Source organism: Cyanistes caeruleus, chromosome 2 (genome assembly GCF_971803275.1).
Source record: "Cyanistes caeruleus chromosome 2, bCyaCae1.hap1.1, whole genome shotgun sequence".
NCBI lineage: Eukaryota > Metazoa > Chordata > Aves > Passeriformes > Paridae > Cyanistes > Cyanistes caeruleus.
Genome location: NC_141702.1, coordinates 40765609 through 40789365, shown reverse-complemented (window position 1 = coordinate 40789365; position 23757 = coordinate 40765609). Strand labels below are relative to the sequence as shown.

Here is a 23757-nt window from a genome sequence, read left to right as displayed (position 1 = left end):
GAATTAAACTTCCCAGAAGACAGATGAACCCTTCTTACTGCTGGTATTAAGAACAGATCGCCCTACCTTTCTGGCTTTCATCCAGCAGGTGAAATCAGTTACAAAAGCAAACAGCTCTGCTGGGAGAGTTGCCCTGTTCAGAGGGTGCCATAGCAGAACTGTCAGCATGTTTGTCTTCAACAGCTGGGCATGGTTACTGAACCTCCTTTCCCATGATCAAAAAAAAGTCTGTGGCCTGGTCTAACACAAGGTCTGATTGTCCCCCAAATGATGCCATGGGAGAGTAGTCAGTCATGCTCTCAGCATGGTTTAAATTTCATTTTTCCAGACAAGAGATTTGGAAGATGGTTTTTCCTGCTATCAACCACAGATCCTTTCACCCACTTAAAAAATGCACTCTGCTAAAAAATCCACTTGCTTTTTATTTCATTTAAGTCAGCAGCCAGGAAAAATTCAGAGCAAATATTTTTCCATTGAATCAAGTTTCTAAACAGCTTTCCTAAACTGCTCCCCCATCATTATCCTCATCATGTCCCTGCTAATGGTTGTTACCAGTCTCTCATTTTTCATTTTGTCCCTCAGATCCAAACTCCATTTTTCCTCATTCACTCTTCCAACCAACCAAGAGGCCTCTGTGGTAACACTTCCCAGCTCTCCAAAAACACTTTTTATAACCTGTTCTCAGATTGCTTGCACCAGGGGGAGGGACATTTGTCACTCTAGCTCCCCTCCTGCTTCTTCACCAGCACACCAAGGTGCTCCAGGTCCCCCCTTCCCAACCCCAATCCTATCCAGTTCCCCCTCCACCACCTTCCCAGTTATCACCTTGTCTGCTGCACAGACCAAAGTATTCAACCCTACTTCTAAACTGAGTCTGGTAAGTGTTCTAGTCCCAGGCAAAACAAAACAAAATCTTCCTCCTCATAAGTGTTGGAGGGGTTTAAATAGCTCATTTGGCAGATCCAGCTGAGAGCTGGGATGGAAGAACAATGGGAGGAGCAGGGCTGAAGTGAGGCAGCAACCTCCCGGGGAGGAGGGTGAGAATGCACAGCTGGGGAAGGCAGAAAAAAGGTGGAAAGCTCTCCAACCCTGCCGAGGAAATGCAAGGGAGAATTGCAGGTGTATCTTACAGGCTGAGTGAAATAAGTTAAATTCTATTAGTGGGTAGGTCAATTTAAATTAAGAGTGGAGTGCTAAAGAAAACAATGGAACAGCAAGTGAATAGAGGGTAAGTGTTTTCATGGAGTAATGGTTCATATGGTGTATTGTTTTCTGGCAGAAGAAGAGGAGGGAATTTTTATTTTGTATGTGCTTTGGGTTTGAATAGTTAGATGCCTCATACGGGTAAATAGGAGATAAAATGTGTTCTTTTCTTTTGTTCTTTTTTTACAATTTCTTCCAGTAGTCTGCTTTTTTTTTTTTTTTTTAAAGTTCTATAAAGGACTTTTTTCCAAAAACAAAAACACATATGCCCATATAAGAGTGGATGTTGACATTACTAACTGAATCTGAATATTTCTCACACAGGAAAAAAATACAATTGGATAATCAAATCCTTATCAAATAAGAAGAAATTTTAATGTAATTTTGTATCAGAGTATTTATTTTGCCTTTTTAATTTAGTTGTAAATTCTGAGCACTGTATTCTGCACTACAGTAAAACCAGCACTGTATTAAAAGAAAGAAATAAACCTAAAAAACCCTCCAGATTTTTAACAAATACATTGAACAAATACATGAATATGTGATATATTTGATTAAAACTTATAGTGAATTTCAGGACTGTAATTAGAGTTTTCTTGTATCAAAAGCTTGGTCATATAAGGGCAGTAGATCTGTGAAAGTCTCATGTGATTATATGCCTCACCCACAGGCAAAATTAGCGTAAGGCAAAGAAGAATGTTCATAAAAGTAGTGAAAATGCTATTATAGAGTCTCCCTGAGGTTCAAAGGCAAATTTTGAAAGTAATTACAGAACTTTTAGCCCAAAAAGTCTTACAGGCAGCCAGTTAGTCTGTACCATATATGAGGTAGAAGACTGCAAAACAAAGCAGTAAGAGTCACCCTTGTTCTCTACCTGCAGACTGGCCTGCAAACCTAAATCAGGAACTTGTATGCAACCAGGAGAGTTGATTCCAACAAAATGTTTGCTTTGCCACGTGGCTAGAGGAACTCCACTGGTAAAAATGCACAAAGTTTTTCACTGCATGCTATAGTGCCTCTCCCAGAGGGAGAAGAGCTTGCTACCACTTGCCCCCTGCCACACAAAAAAAGCAGCCATTGCTCCACCACAGCACAATTGCTCCAATAAACAAGTGCTAATCATGCACATTATGCACAACATAATACGTGTGAGCTTGTCAGCAGGCAAACAGCTCCATCTCTGAATAAGAACCCTTTCCAAATTAGGAGAACTAAATTACACAAGCAGACAGCTGTTTGCTGACCTACCTAAAACAGTTTGCTGGTCTCGTCCCAGTTCCTCGCAGGCAGGTGTCTGCTTCGCAGCAAACATCAGCACTATTCACATTACTGACAAGCTGGCTAGCAAACTCCACAGGCTTTTTCTCCCCTTGGCCCCAGGGCTGATTCCCCCAGACAGGGAATGCCTGGGGTGACAGTCAGCCCCCAGCCAGAGGCCAAAAGGAGAGTATGAATTTTCAGCCATCTCACTCTAACCCACAAGGAAAGCAACAGAAAGAGCAAGAGCAGTGTGGATTAACACAATAAAAATCATCAAAAACTGATGGATTTTAGAAAGAAAATCTAGGGCATCATGGCTTTGTTTAGTGGGAACCTTGCTTTTCTATGTCTAGAAATCCCATCCTGAATTCAGTGATAATGGGCTTGATTCTCCACAGCCCACTTACTTCAATATCTTCAAGCAAAACATGAGTAAGAAATCAAGATCATGGGATTTTAAAAGATTGCTTTTCACTTATTGCTTAAAGATTTCATTGTAGTGTAGAATAATAATGCACTTTTGTAGCGAATTTAGTCCACTGCTTTATACCAATTTTGCCAACCTCATGCAGAAAGAACTTATATATTTGTCAGAAGAAAATTACTTATTTCAGATAAGTAGAGGGATAGAACCAAGGCATTGTAAATGTCTGTGCATACTTTTAAGCCACCATTGGGAAAACTCAGACATTCTTCCAAACCAGACCTTAAGACGTCAGGCTTCAAAATGATCCAATTCTCCAATCAGTCTACTTGTATCAAGTATCTTGGTGATTAATTTCAGAAATGTCCCTTTTCCTTCCAGTTTAGGATAGAGAACAGAAAAGAAAGGAAACTGATATGTCTGGAGTGGATTCTCCACTCTTCATCTTTCTGCTGCCTGAAAAGAGCATCAGGACCACTGACACCCCAAAAATCATAGAATGGCATGAGTGCCTTGTCCTGAGATTCAGTGCCTAAGGAGGTAACTCTGCAGGCATTAACATAAAATTCAAGTTACTTGTTTGAGTGCTGTCATGTGGGGCTAAGTGGTGTCACAACCACCTTCACTTGCTCCAGAAACTCTGAATTTGAATGTCAGGAGCTTTTGTGATGGATGCATCTGTAAATAATTAGCACTGCTTTGTTGAACACTAATTGTGCAGCTGTGCTGGATGAAGTCTCAAAATAGATGTTACAAACTATAAAGGACCAAATTTTCTCTTATTCCAGCCTGATCTCAGAACTCCAGAGCTGTTAAATCAGAGCATGGCACAGCCTCAAGGGCCAAATTCACCTCTGGGCAAATCTTTTATGAGTCATGCATTTACTAATCAGCCCCACAGGGTGAAAAGCTGCTGTTTGTCAGGAACAAGGATGATAATGGGTAGTCTCCTTATCCACCACTGGATTGCCATGTGGCCTACCAAGAAAAAAAATCAAGGGAGGAATGGATATAAGTCACAAAGAGTTCACTCAAACAGCAACAGTATTGTTTTGAGCTTCTCCTCTATAAAAGAGCATACCTGTGGATTCCATTACAATGTTCCTTTCTTTTTCAACACTGGGAATTTATGATGCTGTACACAAATAGTTCATCTTTTCTTCATCAGTTCATATCTCGTTATGTGACACAGACCATACCCCACCACCTGGGAGAGGACACTTGCTGCTCTCATAACACTCTCTCTGCACCTGTTTCTGAGATTTTCCAACTTCCAACCCCTCCAGTTGCCCTATCAATGTCAGTTCTCAATTGCATTATTGTGCCCTTCATCTGTCTTAGTATTGATCCTCAATTACTCCCCAGTTTCCCAAAATATCAGCCACATCCATCTACAACACCAGTGCTTCACCTATAGTCCTCCTAAGAACAGCCCCTGCACACATAGCTGCATGCATACAGCCACTATCTTTCTTCCCTCTCTAATCTCAGCTCCCTCTAACATGCAATCATGTTTCCAAATGAGATGGATCATTTTGGCTTCTGACCTAGGAAAACAGAGTAAGATCAGCCTCCCATTCCAGCTTCCTCAGATTAGCTCCTTATTTCCTTCCTGACAAGTGTCCAAACATAAAGCATTCAAGGAATTTCAAAGCAGTTTTTAATGTTCTAAATATCTTTCAAAGTTTCTTTTGGCTGAAAGGACTATGAATTCATGAACATTTAGCCATCCCATGGCTTCATTGTCAGTCAATAATTATTTGTGAAAGCAAATGCTGTTATCATGTACTGTCCATTACTCTGGACTCCCATACTTCCTCCTGAATTTACCAGCAATTTCACCTCTTCAGCATCAGATTTCCCTCAAACTTTCAAACACATCTTCTCTTACTTCACCACATTACACAGAGTGGCATTTACTGGAGCATCTCATCTGCTGTATCCCTGTATTTCTCCCACAGTCCATGAGATTACCCTCCAGGTTTTACTGAATTTTTTTTCTTCATTATTTTCCACTTTTCTTCAGGAAATTATCTTCATATGCTTGCTCTGTTGCAATTCTTTTTTTCCCAAGTGGCATCTTCTTTTGGCCATTGTTACAACCAGTGTAGCTGGCTAGGTCTGACTTAGTATGGCCTTTCTCATGTTAATCTAAACTGAAAGTACACCCTCAATCTCTGCATCTCTCTCCTTCCAGCCAACACAGTATCCTATGTCATATCACAGGTGCTATGGCATTCTGTCTGAAATATTTAATCTTTGTCCTAAATATTACACAACTGAAACTGAATTCCTGGACTTGATTCCTTGACCACAGCATGACAATGCACAGATAAATGGCACTTGGGTTTTATATCTCATTTAGGTTCTAATGATTTCCTAGCACAGTCCCTGCAGCTTTCTCCTGACTATACTAGATGCTTTCAATTTGTGGAAAACTGTGAGATTACTCCTGAGATTATAATTTTGACTGTCATTCCCACATGTTAACTTGCTGTTGCTATTTTTTCTGCCACACGAAACTTCATTCTCAGACTTCATTATTTGACTTTCATTGATTTCAAGGACCAATATAATTTTACTTCTCTCTTGCTGCTTCACACCTGTTTCCTTAACAATGCCATTGAAGACAGTGTGAGGACAATGGCTGGTTTCCCACCCTTTGCCCCAGTCTCCCCTCTGGAGGCACAATGGCCTGGCCAATGATATTGCCCCATTCTAATCCCTGCTCAAAACTGATTTATGTCATGGCACTTACTTTCAACAGTTCAATTTGTTCATATTAGAAGTATTGAAAGAAAAGGAGTGCTGGGGAGGTGGAGAAGTTAAATGCTGTTTAACCAAGAAGTGGGGAAGGGAAGGCACCTCACATGAAGCCATTGATGATTTCTGTGCTGAAGCCTCATGTATTCCTTTCTCTCAACTCATACATATTTTTTTAGACTGTGTTCCCATAGGAAGAGAGAGCATGCTATACTATACCCCCAGGTAAATGCATAGCAAACAACCTGGCTGTATTTATTGCAAAAAACCGTGCCCACATGGGCACATAAAGAAGGAATGCTATATCATTAATACTGCCATTATGACTCTGTGATGGATACCCTGAAGTGGCCAACCTTCCATGGCCACAGCAGCTGGTGGCTGTCACCCCTGCTGCAGTGCACACTATGGAATCTGGAGCAGGCACACCCTAAAGCCTTTGCCTGCCTTTCCACCTCTGGGGTTTGAGCCAAGCCCACTTACAGCCATGTGGCTATTCCTGGAAAAAAATCAGAATAAAGGTTGTTCTTGAGGAGACCTAATGATGTAGCTCAGGCAGAGGCTCTCCATCAGCAGCAAGATGCTAACTAATATAATGCAGAGCAGTTTGCTGGGGTTTAATTCAAAAGACTTTTAGTAAAGTCAGGAGCTAGAGGGGGTAAGTAAGTAAGAAAGCAATGTTATACAAAAAAAAAAAAATCTTTGTAGTGAGAACTTAGGAGCAACAAGACTCTTCAGCATCTCAAATGGTGTAGAACGCACTAAAGCATTTACCATTTCAGTAAGCAAGTACCACTGGAAAAGCTGATTTGCAGCCAATATGTTGTATCTTCTGCGGAACCCAGCTGAACTAATTAAGAAGACTATAGTCAAAGGTTTTTTTTCTGAAATTGGAATTCATATTCCTATTTTCTTTCATTTCACAGACCTGAAATGACCAGCAGCTCTTCATTATTTTTATTCCTATTCTTATCTTTGTTGTCATCTTCAGATGCCTCCTCATCTGCACAATACCAAACTACAAATTAGCTTTATTTTTGAGACAGAAGTGTTCCTAAGCTGGCAGTGCAAAAATCTGTGCCACAATATTATACATTTAAAAAAAGATGACTTATCCCATTAAATGACTTAACATTTTGTACATCTGAAGGAAAAAATAAATATTAATCTATGCTACTTTCATTCCGTGTAAGAAAAGAGTAAGTAAAGAATTTCTTACCAACATGTAATCTAAACTTGTCCTTTTCCAGCTTAAAACCATAGGTCCTTGTCCTGACACAATCTGACGGTATAAAAAGTTGCTTTTCCTCCTATCTATAAGCCCCCTTTAAGTACTGGAAGACTGCAGTGAAGTCTCCTCAAAGCCATTTCTTCTCTAAGCTGAACAACCCCAGTCCTCTCAGCCTGTCTTTGTAAGAGAGGTGATCATTCAGCCCTCTGATCATCTTCACAGTTCTCCTCTGGACTTGATGTAAGAGTTCACATCTTGTGTTGAGGATCCCAGATCTGGATACAGCACCCCAGGGTGGGTCTCACAAGGGCAGAGTACAGGGGCAGAGTCAGCCCCTCAGCCTGCTGGCCATCCTTCTATTGACACAGCCCAGGATGTGGTTGGGCATCTCACAGCTCTTCTGGGCTGTGAAAACACTCTATTAGATAAATTCAGGGGTGCTAGGTTGCATGGAAGGGCAAAAAGCATCGAAAATGAAAATTTCTTGACTAAATATCCATCGCTAGATTTCCTTCTTTGGTGTATTTTCCAAATGCATTTACAAATTTCTTTTACACACATACTAGATTTATAATTTCTTTTTCTCAAGACTTAGGAAGAATAACCAATCCTAAATTTTCACATCATTAGCATGAAGTCCCAGCTATTATAACTTGCAATCATGGGTGCCTCCCTTCTCATTTGTTCTGTTTGAGTTTCTTGCAACATAATCTCACCAGAATCACCACTTAAACATTTCAAAACAAATCTGTAAGAGATAAACCTGAACATTCTCACTTGCACATGAATGAGGGTCCAAAAGGAATATTTTAAACCTGAAAAAGTTACAACATACAGTCAGATTTTTTTCAGCTGCAGCATATTTTGTTGATGCAATTCCCAGCTTGCAGGAGAGAAAGCAAAGGTGTTATCAAGAGTAAACAAGTCTAGAGCATGTATTTCAGTTAGAAAAACTTCCAAAACATAGGCATGCAATTTTCACCCATTTAGGTTTTGGAAAAAATCCCATTAAATTCCAGTGGCCAGAGTATATCAGATGGGCTTTATACATTCTTTCAAATTTTATTTCTTAGTATTTATCCTTGTGAATTTTGTTTAAAGACATCCTCAGGGGGCTGTGTAGTTAGACCAGCTTCACACATTTTTGTTCTGTAGTCAAATAAATGTCAGTCAGTTTTACCAGCTGCAACCATGAAATTACCCGATTGTTGGCTGGACCTGTAACAATAAGTTAAGGTTCAGAACTGCATTTACAGAGTGACTTTGGCTGGCAGATTTCTGCTGTAACCATGCCCACAGAAATCACAGCCCAGTTGCTTCTTTCCCTGAGACTTTTAACTAAGCACACATACCAAGGAGCTATTTTTCATGGAGCTGTCATTCAAGAAGTTGCTTCACCAGCACTCTTGGTTCCAAGTCATGACATCCACACAAAGCAGGTATACAGTGCTATGTGGAAACATCACAAATGTATGCACAAATGGTTGTTTACAGATATTTGTGCTTAAAATGTTCCACTTTGCACATATCATTGTGGAAACTGTGTTTTGAAATAAAACTTGTCCCTACTTCCCTGGAACACTGGTCCCTTGATGGGACTGACTGCTGTGCTTTAAAACCCTTTTTAGATGAACAATGCTCAATAATGCAATTATTTGTGCATGCTTTTGTGCTATTTCTTAATGCACATTACTGCATTATCTCATTTCAAGACTAGTCTTACCAGTATAAAAGCCAAGACAAAACAGGTACTGAGTAACTTAAGTCTTCTCAATGTCTTTTTGTCACCAGGTCCCCCAGTCCTTTTGGCAGCAAACCCAAATTTTCCCCAATCTTCTTTTTATTGCAATGTACCTGCGAAGCCTTTTTTGTTTCTATCCCTTGCCAGATCCAGCTCCACATTTTCCAAACCTCATATCTGTGTTTTAGACCATTTCTGTATATCCCTTACAAATCACCTCTCCTTTCTTCCAGCTCTTCCGTACATCTAGCTTGTAAGCTCCAGCACCTCCTTGATCATCCATGCACGCTTCTTTATTGCAAAAGATAAAGTCCAGCAGAGCATCTTCCTTCTACTGGCTCCTTGATCATCTCTGTCTAGAAGTTATTACAAGTGCTGTATTATTGTGTCCTGCTGTGTCATCCCTCCTGCAGATCTCAGGGTGATTTTCTTTCTCATAAATAAAACATTGCTCAAGCAAGTATTATAGTCTTAATAACAGATTACTAGATATGCACCTTTGAATATTGTACACGAACAGCCAGGCTACACTATCATTAATAGATATTTGGGATCACCAGGAACGCTGAGGCTACACATGTACGTATCTAAACATGTAGAATGAAATCATTTCCTTGCACTTGAAATTTCTCAACCATTTTAACATTCAACACACATTTATACTCACATGTACTCTAGAGTGGCTGGTACATCTCATGGTACTGCTCTGAGATCCTGGAGGGAAGGATGGCTGGGTTTGGTTGTGTTCTGAGCAGATGGCAGAACACATAATAGAGCCATTGACTGCCACTGGATAATATAAATGCACTTCCCCAAAAGATTCCAACGCTGGTTTTGTCCCATTCTAAATTAAAATAAGACTATTCTACTATGTGCCAAGATTCGTTTGCAGATCAGTCCGGAAAATATGAGTTCACATCTGCATACTGAATAGCAGGAAAAACAAGCTGTATAATCAGTAATCTCCTATAAAAAGGGTCCATAATTTACTTCCTTAACTGATATATTCATTTCTTCTTTCCCTATTCATTATTTGAGGCTCTCTGAAGAACACACTGTAGAAATACATATTACAAATATTTATATTTTCTATATGTAAATAATTCTATGATGATGGGCACGTAGCAACTCTTTACTGGCACCAGCATATAATGATGCTTGTACAAAATACTGGGCTTAGTGCTGAGTCCTTCAGCTGCCAGACAAGGTCTCAGATCAGTATGTGATATCTGAGGAACACATGCTACATTACTAGAGATGCAACTAATTCCCATTCATTCATAGGCATCATATGTCTGGGAATGGAAACAGAAAATATCTAATGTCATTACATAGCAGATAGGACATAATCTGTCACATAATAAACGACAACAAAAAACAGCCAAGAAAAATCTCTCTGAATGCCTTAAACACAGTCCAGTATGGACCAGTAAATCACTGGGAATTACAGATTGTGGACACAGGAATGGAGGTCTGCTCTGCGCAGATCTCAAAGCCTTTCTCCCACATGGCACTCTAAATTATACATAAGTGTGCATAAATCCATCAAAAATGAAGCTCAGATAAACCAATGAAAGTACTTCCCAACTGACCTATCCTAGTCAACATTTTTGGTTTTTAAATGCCATATTCTTTCCAAACAGAATTATATGAAAATACCCCTCGCTGTAAATAGTAAGAAATAATTTCGAGACAGAAGCTAATTCAACTTATTCCTCATATTTAGAATAACTTTTAACATTCATAAAATTTCTCACAAATAACATTTGAAAGTAGAATAAAATAGCATTAAATCTGCTTGATAAGAGGTGATATAAAAAACCATTTTTTTAAATGGTTACATAAATATGTATGGTTTTTGTTGGCTTTTCTAGGACTTGATTCTGGGAAACAGCACCTTTAATCCTTCATGAACAAAACTCAAAAATATGCTACTGCTATAAACCATGGGGATGAACCCTCTATAACAACCTGTGGCTTGTCTGTGGACCTTAATTAGTCAGAGAGATCATGATATAGAGCCTCTTCAGAGAGGATAAGAGTGGTAGTTCTCCATGGAGGAACAGAACAACCTTTTGTACCTGGTAATTTAAGGAGCAGCAACAGGCTAATCCGCCGCCAGCGCGGGGAAGAGCATGTGGTGTGGTTCTCAGCAGAACAGCAGGCCCCTAATGAGCTCCAGGAGTGGATAGCAGCTGGTAAACTCAGTGCTCAAGTAGGAGGCTCAGAGAGCCTTTATTTGATAACAAAAGGCTGCAAATTGCTCAAAGGCCTGAGCAGGCAATGAGAACATGTTCATATGGTCAGCCAATATAGAAATTTCCAAAACAAATATTACAATATATATGTTTTCATTGCAGCAGGATGTGGTGGAGTTTCTGAGAGCCAGGCATTTTAGAAATAAGTCATATATCGACTTCTCACTAAATTGAGCCCATCCAGAAATTAAACCAGCTTTGCTCACTGTATTGCAGCAACAAGACTACATATATACATCTATGTGTTTGCATTTTCAGTTTAAATAATCTCAGGTGAGCTAGGAATTGAGTTAATAAATCAAAAATATTTTACTGTACATGTTCCACTGCCACCTGAGTCTAAGAATTCTTGAAGTGTAACAGATTGAGAAAGACTAACTATATATCAATTATAGGATTTTGACAAAGGATATCACAAACCATAAGTTCAGAGATCAACTGTTTCAGCAAGGCCAGAAGCTATAATTTACTCATATTTTTTTATGCATTTGGCCTTATCCATTGTTTTCTATGAAATATTAATATAATTCCACAGGTACACAATTTTGTGGAAGTACATGTTATAAGCATGTTTCTGTAGTAGTCTGGTCATGGCTGACGAGAGACAAGTTGTTATTGCTCCCACAGAACCCCATGGGACTCAGCCCCCACCAGAAGATCACAAATACTTTCTGTTGTCACAAAAAATACTAAAGTAATTTGCTTCTTATTTTCTGAAAACCGAGTAAACAGGATCTAGAATCAAATTTTGATTAAAAAAAAAAATAACAGTATGAGTTTCTTATCACTATTATAGAAGAATAACACAGTTATAGGCAAGAAACTTAAAATAATTCTCAATGAAGCTTCAGTTAATACAGACAAATGCACTTGAGGAAATTTGGTTGAGGTTTTGTGTTAGAATCATGATGGTGCAAAAAAAGTGTCTTCAATACTTCTTAAAATTATTAACAATAACATTAATCTGTGACAAAAAAAATACAGCAGATTTCTACCTAAAAAATAACATCAAACATGGTCTCAGATATTCTCAATTACTATTCCTAGTAATTAAAATCTTAAAAGCACCATGTTTCAGCAGGTTTGGAAAATGAGACTCAACTGGCAAGTCACACATCAAGTATAATATAGGAACCTCAGGAAATCAATTGCTCCATTAAATTCTCCATAGTGATTGTACCATCTTTTCCCAGCCACGTTGAGTTAGACTAACCATTTTTTTTATTTACCTGAGGATAACAGTAAATTGGCATTTTTCTAATAGCTTTCTTCCCTCAAATGACTAAACTATGGAGTGCAGCACTATTCATAAATGAGGTATTGAATTCTCCAAAGTAAGAGTCTCCTAGCTCTGGTGCAGAGATGAGGACAGTTTACAAGCTGCCACACAAAAGCAGTCCTCGGTCCCTGCTCTCAACCAGAGCTGGCAGTTTCAGCCCTGGACGCTCGTGTCCCTGGAGAGTGGCAGCACCATGGCAGGGTGCAGAGCCTCTCTGCCCTCCCAGTGTTGCTGTGCTGCCCCTTGGCTCGCAGCAGGCTCAGGGGCCAGGGAGGGGCATGCTCAAAAGCTCCCCCAAGAGATAAGGCAGGCTGCTGTCCTGTTCCTTTTCATTCAGGAGATGCCTGCTCTCCACCGGTTTTGGCAGGTGCCTTTTAGGATGAGCACATTAATGGAATAAGTGTAAACTAAACAGAAATATTTTACATCTATGTAACAAATGTGGTTGTTGGGTTGGTTTCTCTTGAGTAGAATCTGCTGGGCAGAAATGCAGCATAATAGAGTATTTTACAATCATACTGGTTTAAGAAAAGGAGCCCCAAGGCAGAGCATAATTTAATTAACTCTATTGCAGGAAATTATGATTATCAGAACTCATTGAAGTTGGACCAGTGTGTAATCATCTACAGCTTTCAGAAAATACATGCTGCTTTAACTTTGATGAACTTGACTCAATAGCACACCGTCTGAAAAGGTTCTCTATTTGTGAGTATTCATTATGTATTCAAAGAGCTTTGGTACAAAATAAATTCTCAGGGCTGTAGAACCAGACCCCTGCTAGACTTGTAATAATGTTGTCACAAAAGCAAGATGTTTGTCATGTTTTCCTCCTTATAGCTACTTTTGAAAGCAGAGACTGGAAAGATTTTATATTGTCTTTAACAACAGCAGTACCAAGCAATGGATAAATCTGAAAAACAAATATCCAAGAATCTATAGATATTAAAAAAATATCATTTGGGCCATGTATTTCTTATCTGGTGAATTTCAAAGCCTAAGACTAGGCCTCTGAAAAGGCATAGGAAACATTAATTTGACAGGTCACATTAACATCCACTCACAAATATTTGTAGCCCAACGTGAAATGAAAAGCCCACAAAGCCTTTTCAGTAGACCAGATATATGTAAATATCCATGCATGATCCTGCAGCATGAAATAAATAAATACAGATTTTGCTGCAGATTACATAGGATTGAAGTTTAAGTCTTTAAAAAGTGCATTATGTAGATTAAATGTTAAGGATAAAATATTTTGGTTTGTAAAAACCCTTATTAATAAATCATTGATTTGGTTGTCAGATATAAAATGCCACAAAATGTATTGTAATATAGATTATCCTTTTTTTTACACAATAGATACAAAAAACAGAAGTTATTGGAATTATTGAGATAATGTAAGCAGAATTTGGTCCAAAAAAATGGGACCATTATGCATGGGAAATATCCCATTACTTCATGGGAAATATGAGAAGCAAAATCAACTGTTTTTTAAATTAATACATGTTTCTGAATATTCTGTCAATATGAATATAAAGTGTTGCAATTTAAATCAAAATTAGAGGATGTAAGAAAACACATATCACACCTCTTAATAAAATACAGTTTTTAAAATTATATGATAGATTATTTTTATGGTTATAAATATGAACTTTTTATAAAAAATTGTCATGAAATTATTCTATAAGCAAGCGTAACTCCACAAATCAACTGTGAGTTTTATTTTCACAATGTTGCACATGAAAGTAATTTCAACCTCCTCACACTCAAAACCTACCCAAAAACCTTTAAATACTTTAGGGGGGGGAAAAAAAAAAGAGAGAGAAGTCCAGGATTATTTTGGTCTTTTAATAACACATTTATCAGCTTCATTGATTTTGACAATATTCTGTAGTTCTGACAGACAGCTTGTAGCACTGGAGGGGGATAGGAAAATAATGCAAAGTGAGTGGCTCCCTGGAGGAAAGTTTGCGATGGGACCAATTGCCAAAAAGAGAGTCCAGGTCTGAATAAAAGTGTAAAAACCTGGCCTTATTGACATTCATGGCATACTCCCAATTATTTTAATATGGCAAGATTTCAGCTCTGGGGAGAGGAAGCAATCACCATCAACGCAAGGAAAGAGAATTTACTACGCGTTTTATCCCTCATCTTTTTTAAAAAGAGAAAATATTATCTGTTCCTTGTGGGGTCTCCTCAGCACTGCTGCTTTTTGCTACACTTGAAAAGAAGGAAAACACACTGTGCACTTTCTGGAGTTATTTTTCATTCCCAAAACCTTTCACCAAAGAGACCGCAAGGCCTGCAGCAGACAACTGATGATCTCATGTGTTTCTTTTGCCTTTTCAATCGATAAACCAGTTTCAGATCATCTGATGTCAACAGAAAGCAGCTTTTTTTGTTTGGTTGGTTGGCTTTGCTGGAGGCTAGACCCGCGGACCTGGCTGTGTAACAGCCTCTTGTGCTCAGAAGGAGGCTCTCAGGCCGGTTGTGGCACCGGCATCTGCTTTGTGCGAGGGGATGTGCAGAGAAGCTTAAGTAAGTGTGGGAAAACAGCAACTGCAGATCAGGATTTGCCATAAGGCAAGACCTAACACATAGCTCTTTCTGGTTCATCACAAACAGATGGAAAAACACATAATAGACTCCAGTTAAAAGTCTTCTGTTCTATTATCTTTCTTATGAATATACCGCTGAGAAATTAGCAAAGTTGTTCAAGAACACAAGAACACTCACAGAGAAAGTAGCTACGTAATTGCAGAGCCTTTTTTGTGTTAGTAGTTTTCACACAGATATGAGGGACATAATAATTACAGGAATATGTGTTCAGTGTAGTTCACAACAAACATGGTAATTTTTACAGCCCACAATTTTTAAGCAATGCGGTGATCTTTAGAGCACAAAGGAAAATTAGGCTCGTCACACTCACCACCCAAGGCCTCATATGCTGAACAGAGGGAGGTCCTTCTGCAGCAAAGAGCCCTCTTCTCCTTCCTTTTTTTCCCGTGACCTTAAGGGGTGGCAGGAAGAGAAACAAAGAGCAGAAAGAAAGAGACTGTCTATACTTGTGGCTGCTCAGTGCAGCTCAGGTAAAGTCCTTCCAGATACAGGGAATGCTGTATAAGCCTCTTCATACCAGCCAGAACTATTCCTTGTGCCAGTTTCAGCACAGTTTCATTTGCCGAGTTTGATACAAGAGCCCTTGGAGTTAAAATCCCAATGCAAAGGCATTGCAAACTGACAGCCTTTTCTGGTGGGGGGAGAAGTTTGGGTGAGAAGGAGCAGAGTTTTCCCTACTCTAGGTCAGGCAGGGTGGATAGGTTTCCTGGTTTGTTCCCTGTGTGATACCCCAGCACTTCAAGAACCTGAGAGGTGTCAGCTGAGAAACAGGTTCTGAGAAGCTGGAATGCAACCAGTGTCCCCCAAAAACATTGATTAGATAGAGGAGGCAAGTTCCCTCTATCTCCTATAGTATAGAGCTAGAATTTACAGGGAGATTCAAAATGAAGTAAAATTATAGAGGGACTTTAAATAGCAGAATGCAGTTAGACACCTCAGCATGATGGTGATGAGATTTATGTCCTCTAATCTGAGACCTCTACACTCTAAACATCCACATCCCAATCAAATATCCAAAGAGAATAACCCACCCATCAATTACAAAGGAAGCCTATAACAACTACATCGGGGTTAGGTACCTATATATGACAAATGTACCAGTATCACCTGGCAGGTGACCTCCACATACTGCCACAAGGTAGGATGAGCTCTGGCCAAACTTTTCACCCGTTCCCTGTGAATGTTAACCAGCCTGTTGGCTGCACATAGAAGTAACTTCCCCTTCTTAACTTTCAGAAAGGCCTGGCATACCCTGTCTCTCTGATGGTGGCAAGCAGGTGTCCTCCATGGCACTGTCTGACAAGAACCTATTCTTCAGCTGTTTAAAACAGAGTATATGCCAAGCCACTATGGACTGTCTCAGACTTGTCACTTTTCTTTAAATAATTTATAACACTTTGCACACACGTTAAAAGAACAGACTTTGTTGGAAATCAGTATATTAATTCACTTTCTCCTAGACATACCCTGCCTTCCATCTGCAATAGGGTACTCAGGATAGCATCCTACACACTGCTTCATACTTGATTCTCTCAGGTGTGCTCCACAAGGTCCCAGGTGCAGATGGAAGGCACATTCACTCCTAAGAAAATCTTGTGTTGTATTCTGTATCCCTAATACACATCTAAACCAGCAATCAAGTTAAAGGATTTGCCCTCATTTTGTCTTTCCTTGTTTATCTGGAGAAATCAAACATGCATCAGTGCTTCCATAAGGACAGATGAAGAGCCTCAATGTCCCTCTTCTTGTATCCACCTGCAGCCAGATTAACTATTTTGTTCCCACCAGAGTTACTATCACTGCACATGAGTGGAAGAGAGAAATTGGACCATTCTCACATTCTCAGAGTCTTAGTAAAAATAATTCTCACACAAGCCAGCCTCCAGTGGCAGTCAGAGAGGAGCAGAGATGTTTGTCTGCCTGGTCTGGTGTCTAGGAAGAAAATACACACAAAACAAAAGTTAAAGATTGATGCCACACAGCAAGTGTTCACTTATTCCCGTACATGCTTATTGTACTGTACTGGAAGCAATTAAAGCAAACCTGCCATGGGAGTGCTGCAGTTGTGGTGTAACTCTGTGCCAAGGGGTGGAAGTAGCAGCAGTGGCTAAGCTATCTACTGCTGAGCTACAGAAAGGGCAGTCTTTGGCATGCTTTTGCCTGAGGAAAGGTCCAGCAAGCAGATGGAGAGATGGGCTGAGGCTCTGATATGCTGCTAGCCAGCACTGTGGCAGCAGCCTCATTCAGCATGGTGTCCAGCTGCTGGCAAGAGCTTCAGAAAGTCGCTCTATAACTCAGCCAAGGCTGAACAAGTTACCAACACAGGAGTTCACCTCCTATGGCTCAAGAAAGTTAAAGAAGGAAGACAGCAAGATAGCTCTGAATATTTAAGAGCAGGCAAAGCTAAAAAATAAAAAAAAAAAGCCAGGTGAAAGTGAAAACAACAACTTCAAGAGTCTGACTCTACAGGCAAATGAAAAAAACCCAAAAAAATTAGTTAAGAACAGCCTTCATCCCAACATCCAAGGACAGGCCACCCATGAGGCTAACAGAAGGACAGAGTTGTGTTTTCAGCCATCTACTACCCTGGAGCACAGGCACAGCTGGCAGCATGGGCACAGCTGGCCTTCCAGCCCAGCCACATGCAGCACAGCTGGCTGGCAATAATGCCACCCAGCCAAATGGGAGTCTCACACCCCGCACTCCCTAAGCTTTGCCCATTGTCCTCCCACCAAGATAACCATTTGTGTGAGCATCAAAGCTGACAAGTCCTCCACAGGGCAGTGTCCTATGGTTTGCATCTTCCAAAGATACCAAGAAAAAAACCAACATCTTTTGTGGAAGTATGTGGTGGGATTTTTTTGCCATCATGAATTCTTCAGAGGAAACAAAAATCTAAGTCGTTAATCTCTTATGAATACCAGCACCATTTTATTACTTTGATATATGGCAACAGTTCCAGATTCTGGCTGTTATTGGCATTACATCTGAATGTACAGCCTTAGTACATTTCATTACTGCTTGATGAATATCCACAGACATAATCTTATGTATATTATATTTTTTTTCTAACTGTACATATCTACACAGTTTATCTGTTCTTCGTCTTTGGATACGAATTCTATACTAGTGTAAAACAAATAAGCTTTTAGTTATCAACATATTAAATTACTGTTGTGGATTTTCAGATAATTGAAAGAAAAACTGCAAGGCCATCCATGAGAAAAAGCTGCAGTATTGTAACCCACTTCTTTATGGTCATGTAGTAGACTCATGGTATGTTCCAATTTCTGGTATTTCCTCGTAATGTTAAGATAATTACATGCAGTTACAAAGAGAGGACATCAAGAGAAACTATTTGAAATAATAATTAAATTAATAATAATATAAATAATAAATAATATAAAATAAATTAATAATAATTAAAACTCTAAAATTCAGATCAAGAAAAAAAATTGCTGGCTGATCCTACAGCTGCTGAATTTCCTTAAACCCTTGTCTCCCAGGAGACTGATAGAGTCTAATGAAAATAAATTATATGTTGCTCTGATTAAGCTTCAGTTATTAACTAAAATTTCATTTATTAGAAAATAATCTAGCTTCTACTAAGCATCTATACTTGTTTCAGCAGGTGATAAATGAACTTGATTCTAAGACATAATCTTCCTTCTAAGGTATTCGACATTCAGTATGCTAATTTCTAAATACAGATTAATGTTTGTATTTGCCTGAATGTTCTTTTTGCCTTAATAGAAGGTCACCAAGGGATCTAAAGAATCACCCATCCTATTTGTCCTTTTACTTCTGCCTGTGTAGCAAATAAATTAAGAAAGACCCTGAAGTTAGCTGGCAAGTTTTCTAACATGCAAGGTTGAACAGAGACACATTACCACAGAGGTATGCGTAGGAAAATTCTGCTTTGTAGAGGGCCAAGATACTCTTATTTGATTTTCATTTTCATTTTCATTTTCCTTCTAAATGTGCTATTGAAATTCATTTGTAAGCACAAGACAAGCTTTTCAGTAAGTATAGAAAAGAAAGCATAACTGAAACAATGAATAATGCTCAACTCACCATCCTTCCCATAAAGTGGAGCACCAGCTTCTTTGAGCAATTTGCAAATCAGCAGAAAACCACCAGTGACAGCAAACTACACAGAGATGCACATAGGCCTGTGTAGAGCTACCTTTCACAGTAAAATGCGTTCCAAATCTCTTCTTATGCAGCAAGAATGTAAATTTGCAATATCCAGTCACCGAATTTCCAAGCACCAAGAGTTCTGGGCTATCAGCAACACCACTCACAAGTTTTATTTGTATGACTGGAAAGAGGGTAAAGTTTAATATGAGCATCAGACCCTTCTGCCTTTGGTAACATACTGTGACCACCAAAATCACACTAGGAATTAGTTAAATCTCTTTTTAAAACAAGTGAACCAGAAATATCATCTGTGAATTTAAAGAATTTGTGTTCTTATCCAAGCATCTTACATTCCATTTTTTCATTTTGTTTTGTTAGAAAATATCACCTACTCTGGAAAGCCCTTTGCATAAGAAGCCTCTTATAGAGGTTATAACTTAAAGAGATTATCATTCATAACCTCTTTCAAACAACAGTCTATAATTCTACAGTGGTCATTAAAAATCATTCTTTTTCTTGGTTTCATCATGCTTTCCAGTCCTTCTTAGGTTAATAAAGCTACATTTTGAGGAAATATATTCTCACATTTTGTCACAATTATTCTGCTAGCATAATATTCCAGCAGGGAAGTAAAATACAATATTTTACATTGGTTTTCCATGTTGTCACATTCAAGATATACCAGAATACACCATATTCAAGATATGTACCATCCTGGTATATCTTGACAACTGCTCTTATGAAGAAGACAATTTGTTTGGAATCATGGTCTTAAATTTGCAGGTCCCTGGCATAGCCATGAAACACACTCATCTTTGCCTATCAATAGCAATTCCCCTTACTGTAAGAAGAGCAACCCAAAGATATGTTTTGACATATGCAGCTGCACAGCATTCAGGGTAGCATTAGTTAGTCCCCAAGTTTTCTCTAAGTTAGTCCCTAACTTCGGCCATTATTCCAACAGTAGTCAGTATTTGTAAGTCTATTATATAATTTTTGCTATTTTTAGAGGAACTGATGTTAAGTGTAAGTCTGTTGCACTAGAAATTAATGTTCATTCTTGTAAAGCAACCAACTGTTTGCAGAATCACAGAATAAGCTGAGTTAGACACACAAGGATCACAGAGTCCAACCCACAGTCCTTCACAGAACCATCCCCAAAAGTCACACCATGTGCCTGAGAGCATTGCCCAAACACTACTTGAACTCTGTCAGGTTGGTGCTGTGACCACTTTCCTGGGGAGCCTGTGCCAGTGTCCAGCCACCCTCTGGGGAAAGAACCTTTTCCTGATGTCCAACCTAAACCTCCCCTGACACAGCTCCAAGCCATTCCCTCAGTCCTGTCACTGTCACCACAGAGCAGAGACCAGTGTCTGCCCCTCCTCTTTCTCTCACAAGGGAGTTGTAACTGCAATGAGGTCTCCCCTCAGGCTTCTCCTCTCCAGGCTGAACAGACCAAGTGACCTCAGACACTCCTCATACGGCTTCCCCTCAAGGCTTCCCTTCCCATCCTCATGGCCCTACTTTGGATGCTCTCTCATATCTTTATATCCTTCTTATATTGCAGTGGCCAAAGCTGCACACAATATTCAAGGTAAGGCTGCACCAATGCAGATCACATACAGGTCATAACAATTGAAACTGATGCAATATAAAGATGCTCAGGTGTCTGTTCTGAGATATGACCTTGTGCAGTCCCTCAACACATGATAGCAACAAATAAATAATAAAGAAACTATTAATTGAGTTCTAATAGATGCAGATCTGAATATCATTATGTACTTCTACATCTTAGATTTCCTTTTCAGTTACATGATAGAGAATATAGTTTAACACAGACATATTTTATTCTCACGGCAGTTCACCTGAGAGGTGGATGAAATTCTTGGTTAGTTATTTTCACTATTTGTTAATTTATTTTATTTTTAGTTTCTTGAAGTGCCTACAATATCTGCAGGAGGAGGGAGGGTGAGGCACAGCAGAGAAAGAGCAAAAAAGATGCATTTGCAGAAAGAATTTCTCAGATATGTGTAAATTCATAGTTCCAAGTGAACCTGATGAATATGTAACTTCTGCCTTCACCAAAAGTTTTTATATACAAATAGAGCTTCATTATAGAGTCAAATATGTTTTAAATTGAGAAAACAGTGGGTCATTCAACTTTTTTTTTTTAAAAAACAGCTCAAAACTCCAGTGTCATAAACTGGTTTTTTAATGCTTCCTACAATGTTATGTTGTCTTCTTATCAATACAGAATAGCTGAACATGAGTCTCTGCAAACCTGGCCAACAGTATAGTAATCACTGCTGAAGGAATTTCTATAAAACAGTGAAAGGCAAAATGCTTATTTTCTCTTTCAATAGCTTGTTTTGTCCCTCCAGCACTCCAGAATTCCTCTTGTTGGTTTTAGTATAATCATGTTATTTTTCAATATTTGTACTTCTTAAGCAAAACTAATTTTTTGAGTGCTCTTCTGTCTTCCTTTGGGATATCATTCTGAGAGCATAGCATCATTTTGAGTCCAGAATGTGTTACACCTCACAAATCATCTTGCAGAGCACACATTATTATGGGTGGCATCTTCATCTTCTACAGCGAGGGGTGTAATCAAATACCCTGCATACAATCAACAATTTTTTAATATATCTTATCATGAGATTTTACTAAAACCTCTGTCTTTAAAAAAATACTCAGTTTCTCAAAAGCCTATTTTGGATTTATTTTAACCTTGCTACACATCAAAGTACAAGGATGAAGCTTTGTTCTTGCTGTCAAGACAACCACTGCCTCTCCAGCAGAAGGGGAAGAAAAATCAAAGACTTGTAGAATGCCAGTTGAATTTGAACCTGAAGGCCACAGTCTCTGAGCACACCTGGTACTCCCCACAAGAGCAGGATACTCAAGAAAATTGAGGCTTCAAATGAGCTTCCATATAATAACATAATTTCTTTTCAGGGATTAGGGAAAAGACGTTAAAGGAAAATTTGACATGACGGTCCCTTTGCTGAAACTCAAGGAGGGGTTCAAGATGATCTTCAGAATGCTGCAAGACAAAAGCCTCATTATACATAATAACTGCTTACCAGTACCCCAGATGGATAACAAGCTTCCTCTGCCAATTTTGTTCTATCATTATATGAAGAGGTGATTAAATTACTTGAAAAATCTTTTCCTCTGCAATATGGAGTTATTTACCTCAGGTAGAACAGAGCAAGGTTAAGTAAAAAAGGGGGCTAACCAGCAAGGCAACTTTAAAATGGCAACACTTGTTCAAAACTTGCCTACAATGTGCAGAAAATATTCAAGGTAACTAGTGGTCTGGTGTGTATTTGAAAACTATGAAATATATGTTTTGACATCATAGGGCATGCCAGCCTTCAGGCACGCCAACCTTCACACCACCTTGTGTGCTTTGCCTGCTTCTCCTTTGCAGATTGAAAAACTTTGCCCTGTTTGGTGATTCCAAATCATCCCTGTGTCTCCAGAGTAGCCTGGTATGGCAACAGCTGTTGGAGTCTGCTCAGACCAGGCGAGGCTGCTTGGGCAATTCACAGCAGCCTCTCAGCATGACACTTTTTTGCCCCTCTCTGGGTGTCTGGAACAAGAGTAGCCATGCCACAGGCCACACTAAAAATACAGTGCAGATGGTTGCAACAGAGCAGCTGGCCATGTACCCTGGTCCTGTTTGGTTTACTGGTGCAGACATAGCCAATCTTTTCCACTTTATAATTTCAAAGGACATTTCTCCAGTACTCAGGATGTTGTTATTCCCTTGTTGCCCATTTGCAATCTTTCTCTGGAGGGGCAGAAGGTCTAAACCAATTACCTGGGTTTCTTTGCTGCTGGAAACATTTGCAATCTAAAGTCCTGCAACAGGAAAATCGTGACTGAGAGCAAAAGACATATGTTGAGTGACACTAGCTGAATTTTCTGTGCTAAAATGTTCTTACTTGAAGCAAATATGACTGAGGTTTATTCAGAGTTCAGACACTGCTGAAGTGAAAATAAGGCCATGAGAGAAGGCTGATAAACAGCCCCACTTATGGTGAATTCAGCAGGACATGCCACATAAGGGACAGTTTCTACACTGTACCAACCTACTGTGCTGTAAGAAATGAACTACCTGAATGCCAGCAGCTGAAATGGCATCAAGGCAGGTAAAAGCAAAGGTCAGGCTGATGTAGCAGTGCTCTGACAGTGTCCAGCAATAAGCTGTGTAACCCCCTGGTACGGCTGTATTCCAAATTAAAAAAATAAGAGGCGTGGAAGAAGACTCCTCATCTGACAACTGTGTGGGGCATTGCTCTTTCCACCTGCAAGTGAACATATGACCCTGACTGTGGCCAGAGCTGTCTCCTCTAAGCTCAGCAGATCAAATGTACATTTCTCCTTTTCCCTACACAATGCATGCCCAAGCATCCCCAGTGACCTTTCCAAAACTCACCTTAGCCAGCAGGCAACCACCATCTCAACACGCTGCATAAAGGGAATCATAAGTTTTCCGACTCATTTGCATGATCTCTTGGCCAGCTGAAAAAAAAAACTGCTATCCAAAGCAGGTGCTGGCAATAATTGATTCTTTCTAAACCCCATGGGTTGAGTGTGAAAATGGTACTACATATGCTAATTTCTCACAATAATATGTGCATGAACTACTCTCTTATTTTGCCACATGAGTGCTTTGTTTTGAAAATCCCACGCTGTGTGGTTTCACACAGGCTCTGATGTGCTCTTCTCCATACTGTGATTCAGGGCTAATCTTTTACAAGTGGCAAATAACTGTTTACTCCTCATGAGACTGTCATAGAGAGGCTATCAATTTCCTGTCCTCTTGATAACATC

The 23757-nt window shown here is 39.4% G+C and overlaps 2 long non-coding RNA genes across 2 annotated transcripts; one reads left to right on the top strand and one right to left on the bottom strand.

Annotated features, from left to right (window-relative positions):
- The first annotated feature begins 968 nt into the window (after window positions 1–968).
- On the top strand, window positions 969–13756 carry LOC147654748 (uncharacterized). Its single transcript, XR_015283057.1, has 3 exons — window positions 969–1228; window positions 2084–2180; window positions 8856–13756. It is a non-coding gene; the product is annotated as an uncharacterized LOC147654748 (long non-coding RNA).
- On the bottom strand, window positions 6625–10828 carry LOC111926061 (uncharacterized). The gene is made up of 3 exons (XR_002862639.2): window positions 10704–10828; window positions 9290–9336; window positions 6625–8978 (listed from the first exon to the last, which is right to left on the bottom strand). It is a non-coding gene; the product is annotated as an uncharacterized LOC111926061 (long non-coding RNA).
- Window positions 13757–23757: the final 10001 nt, after the last annotated feature.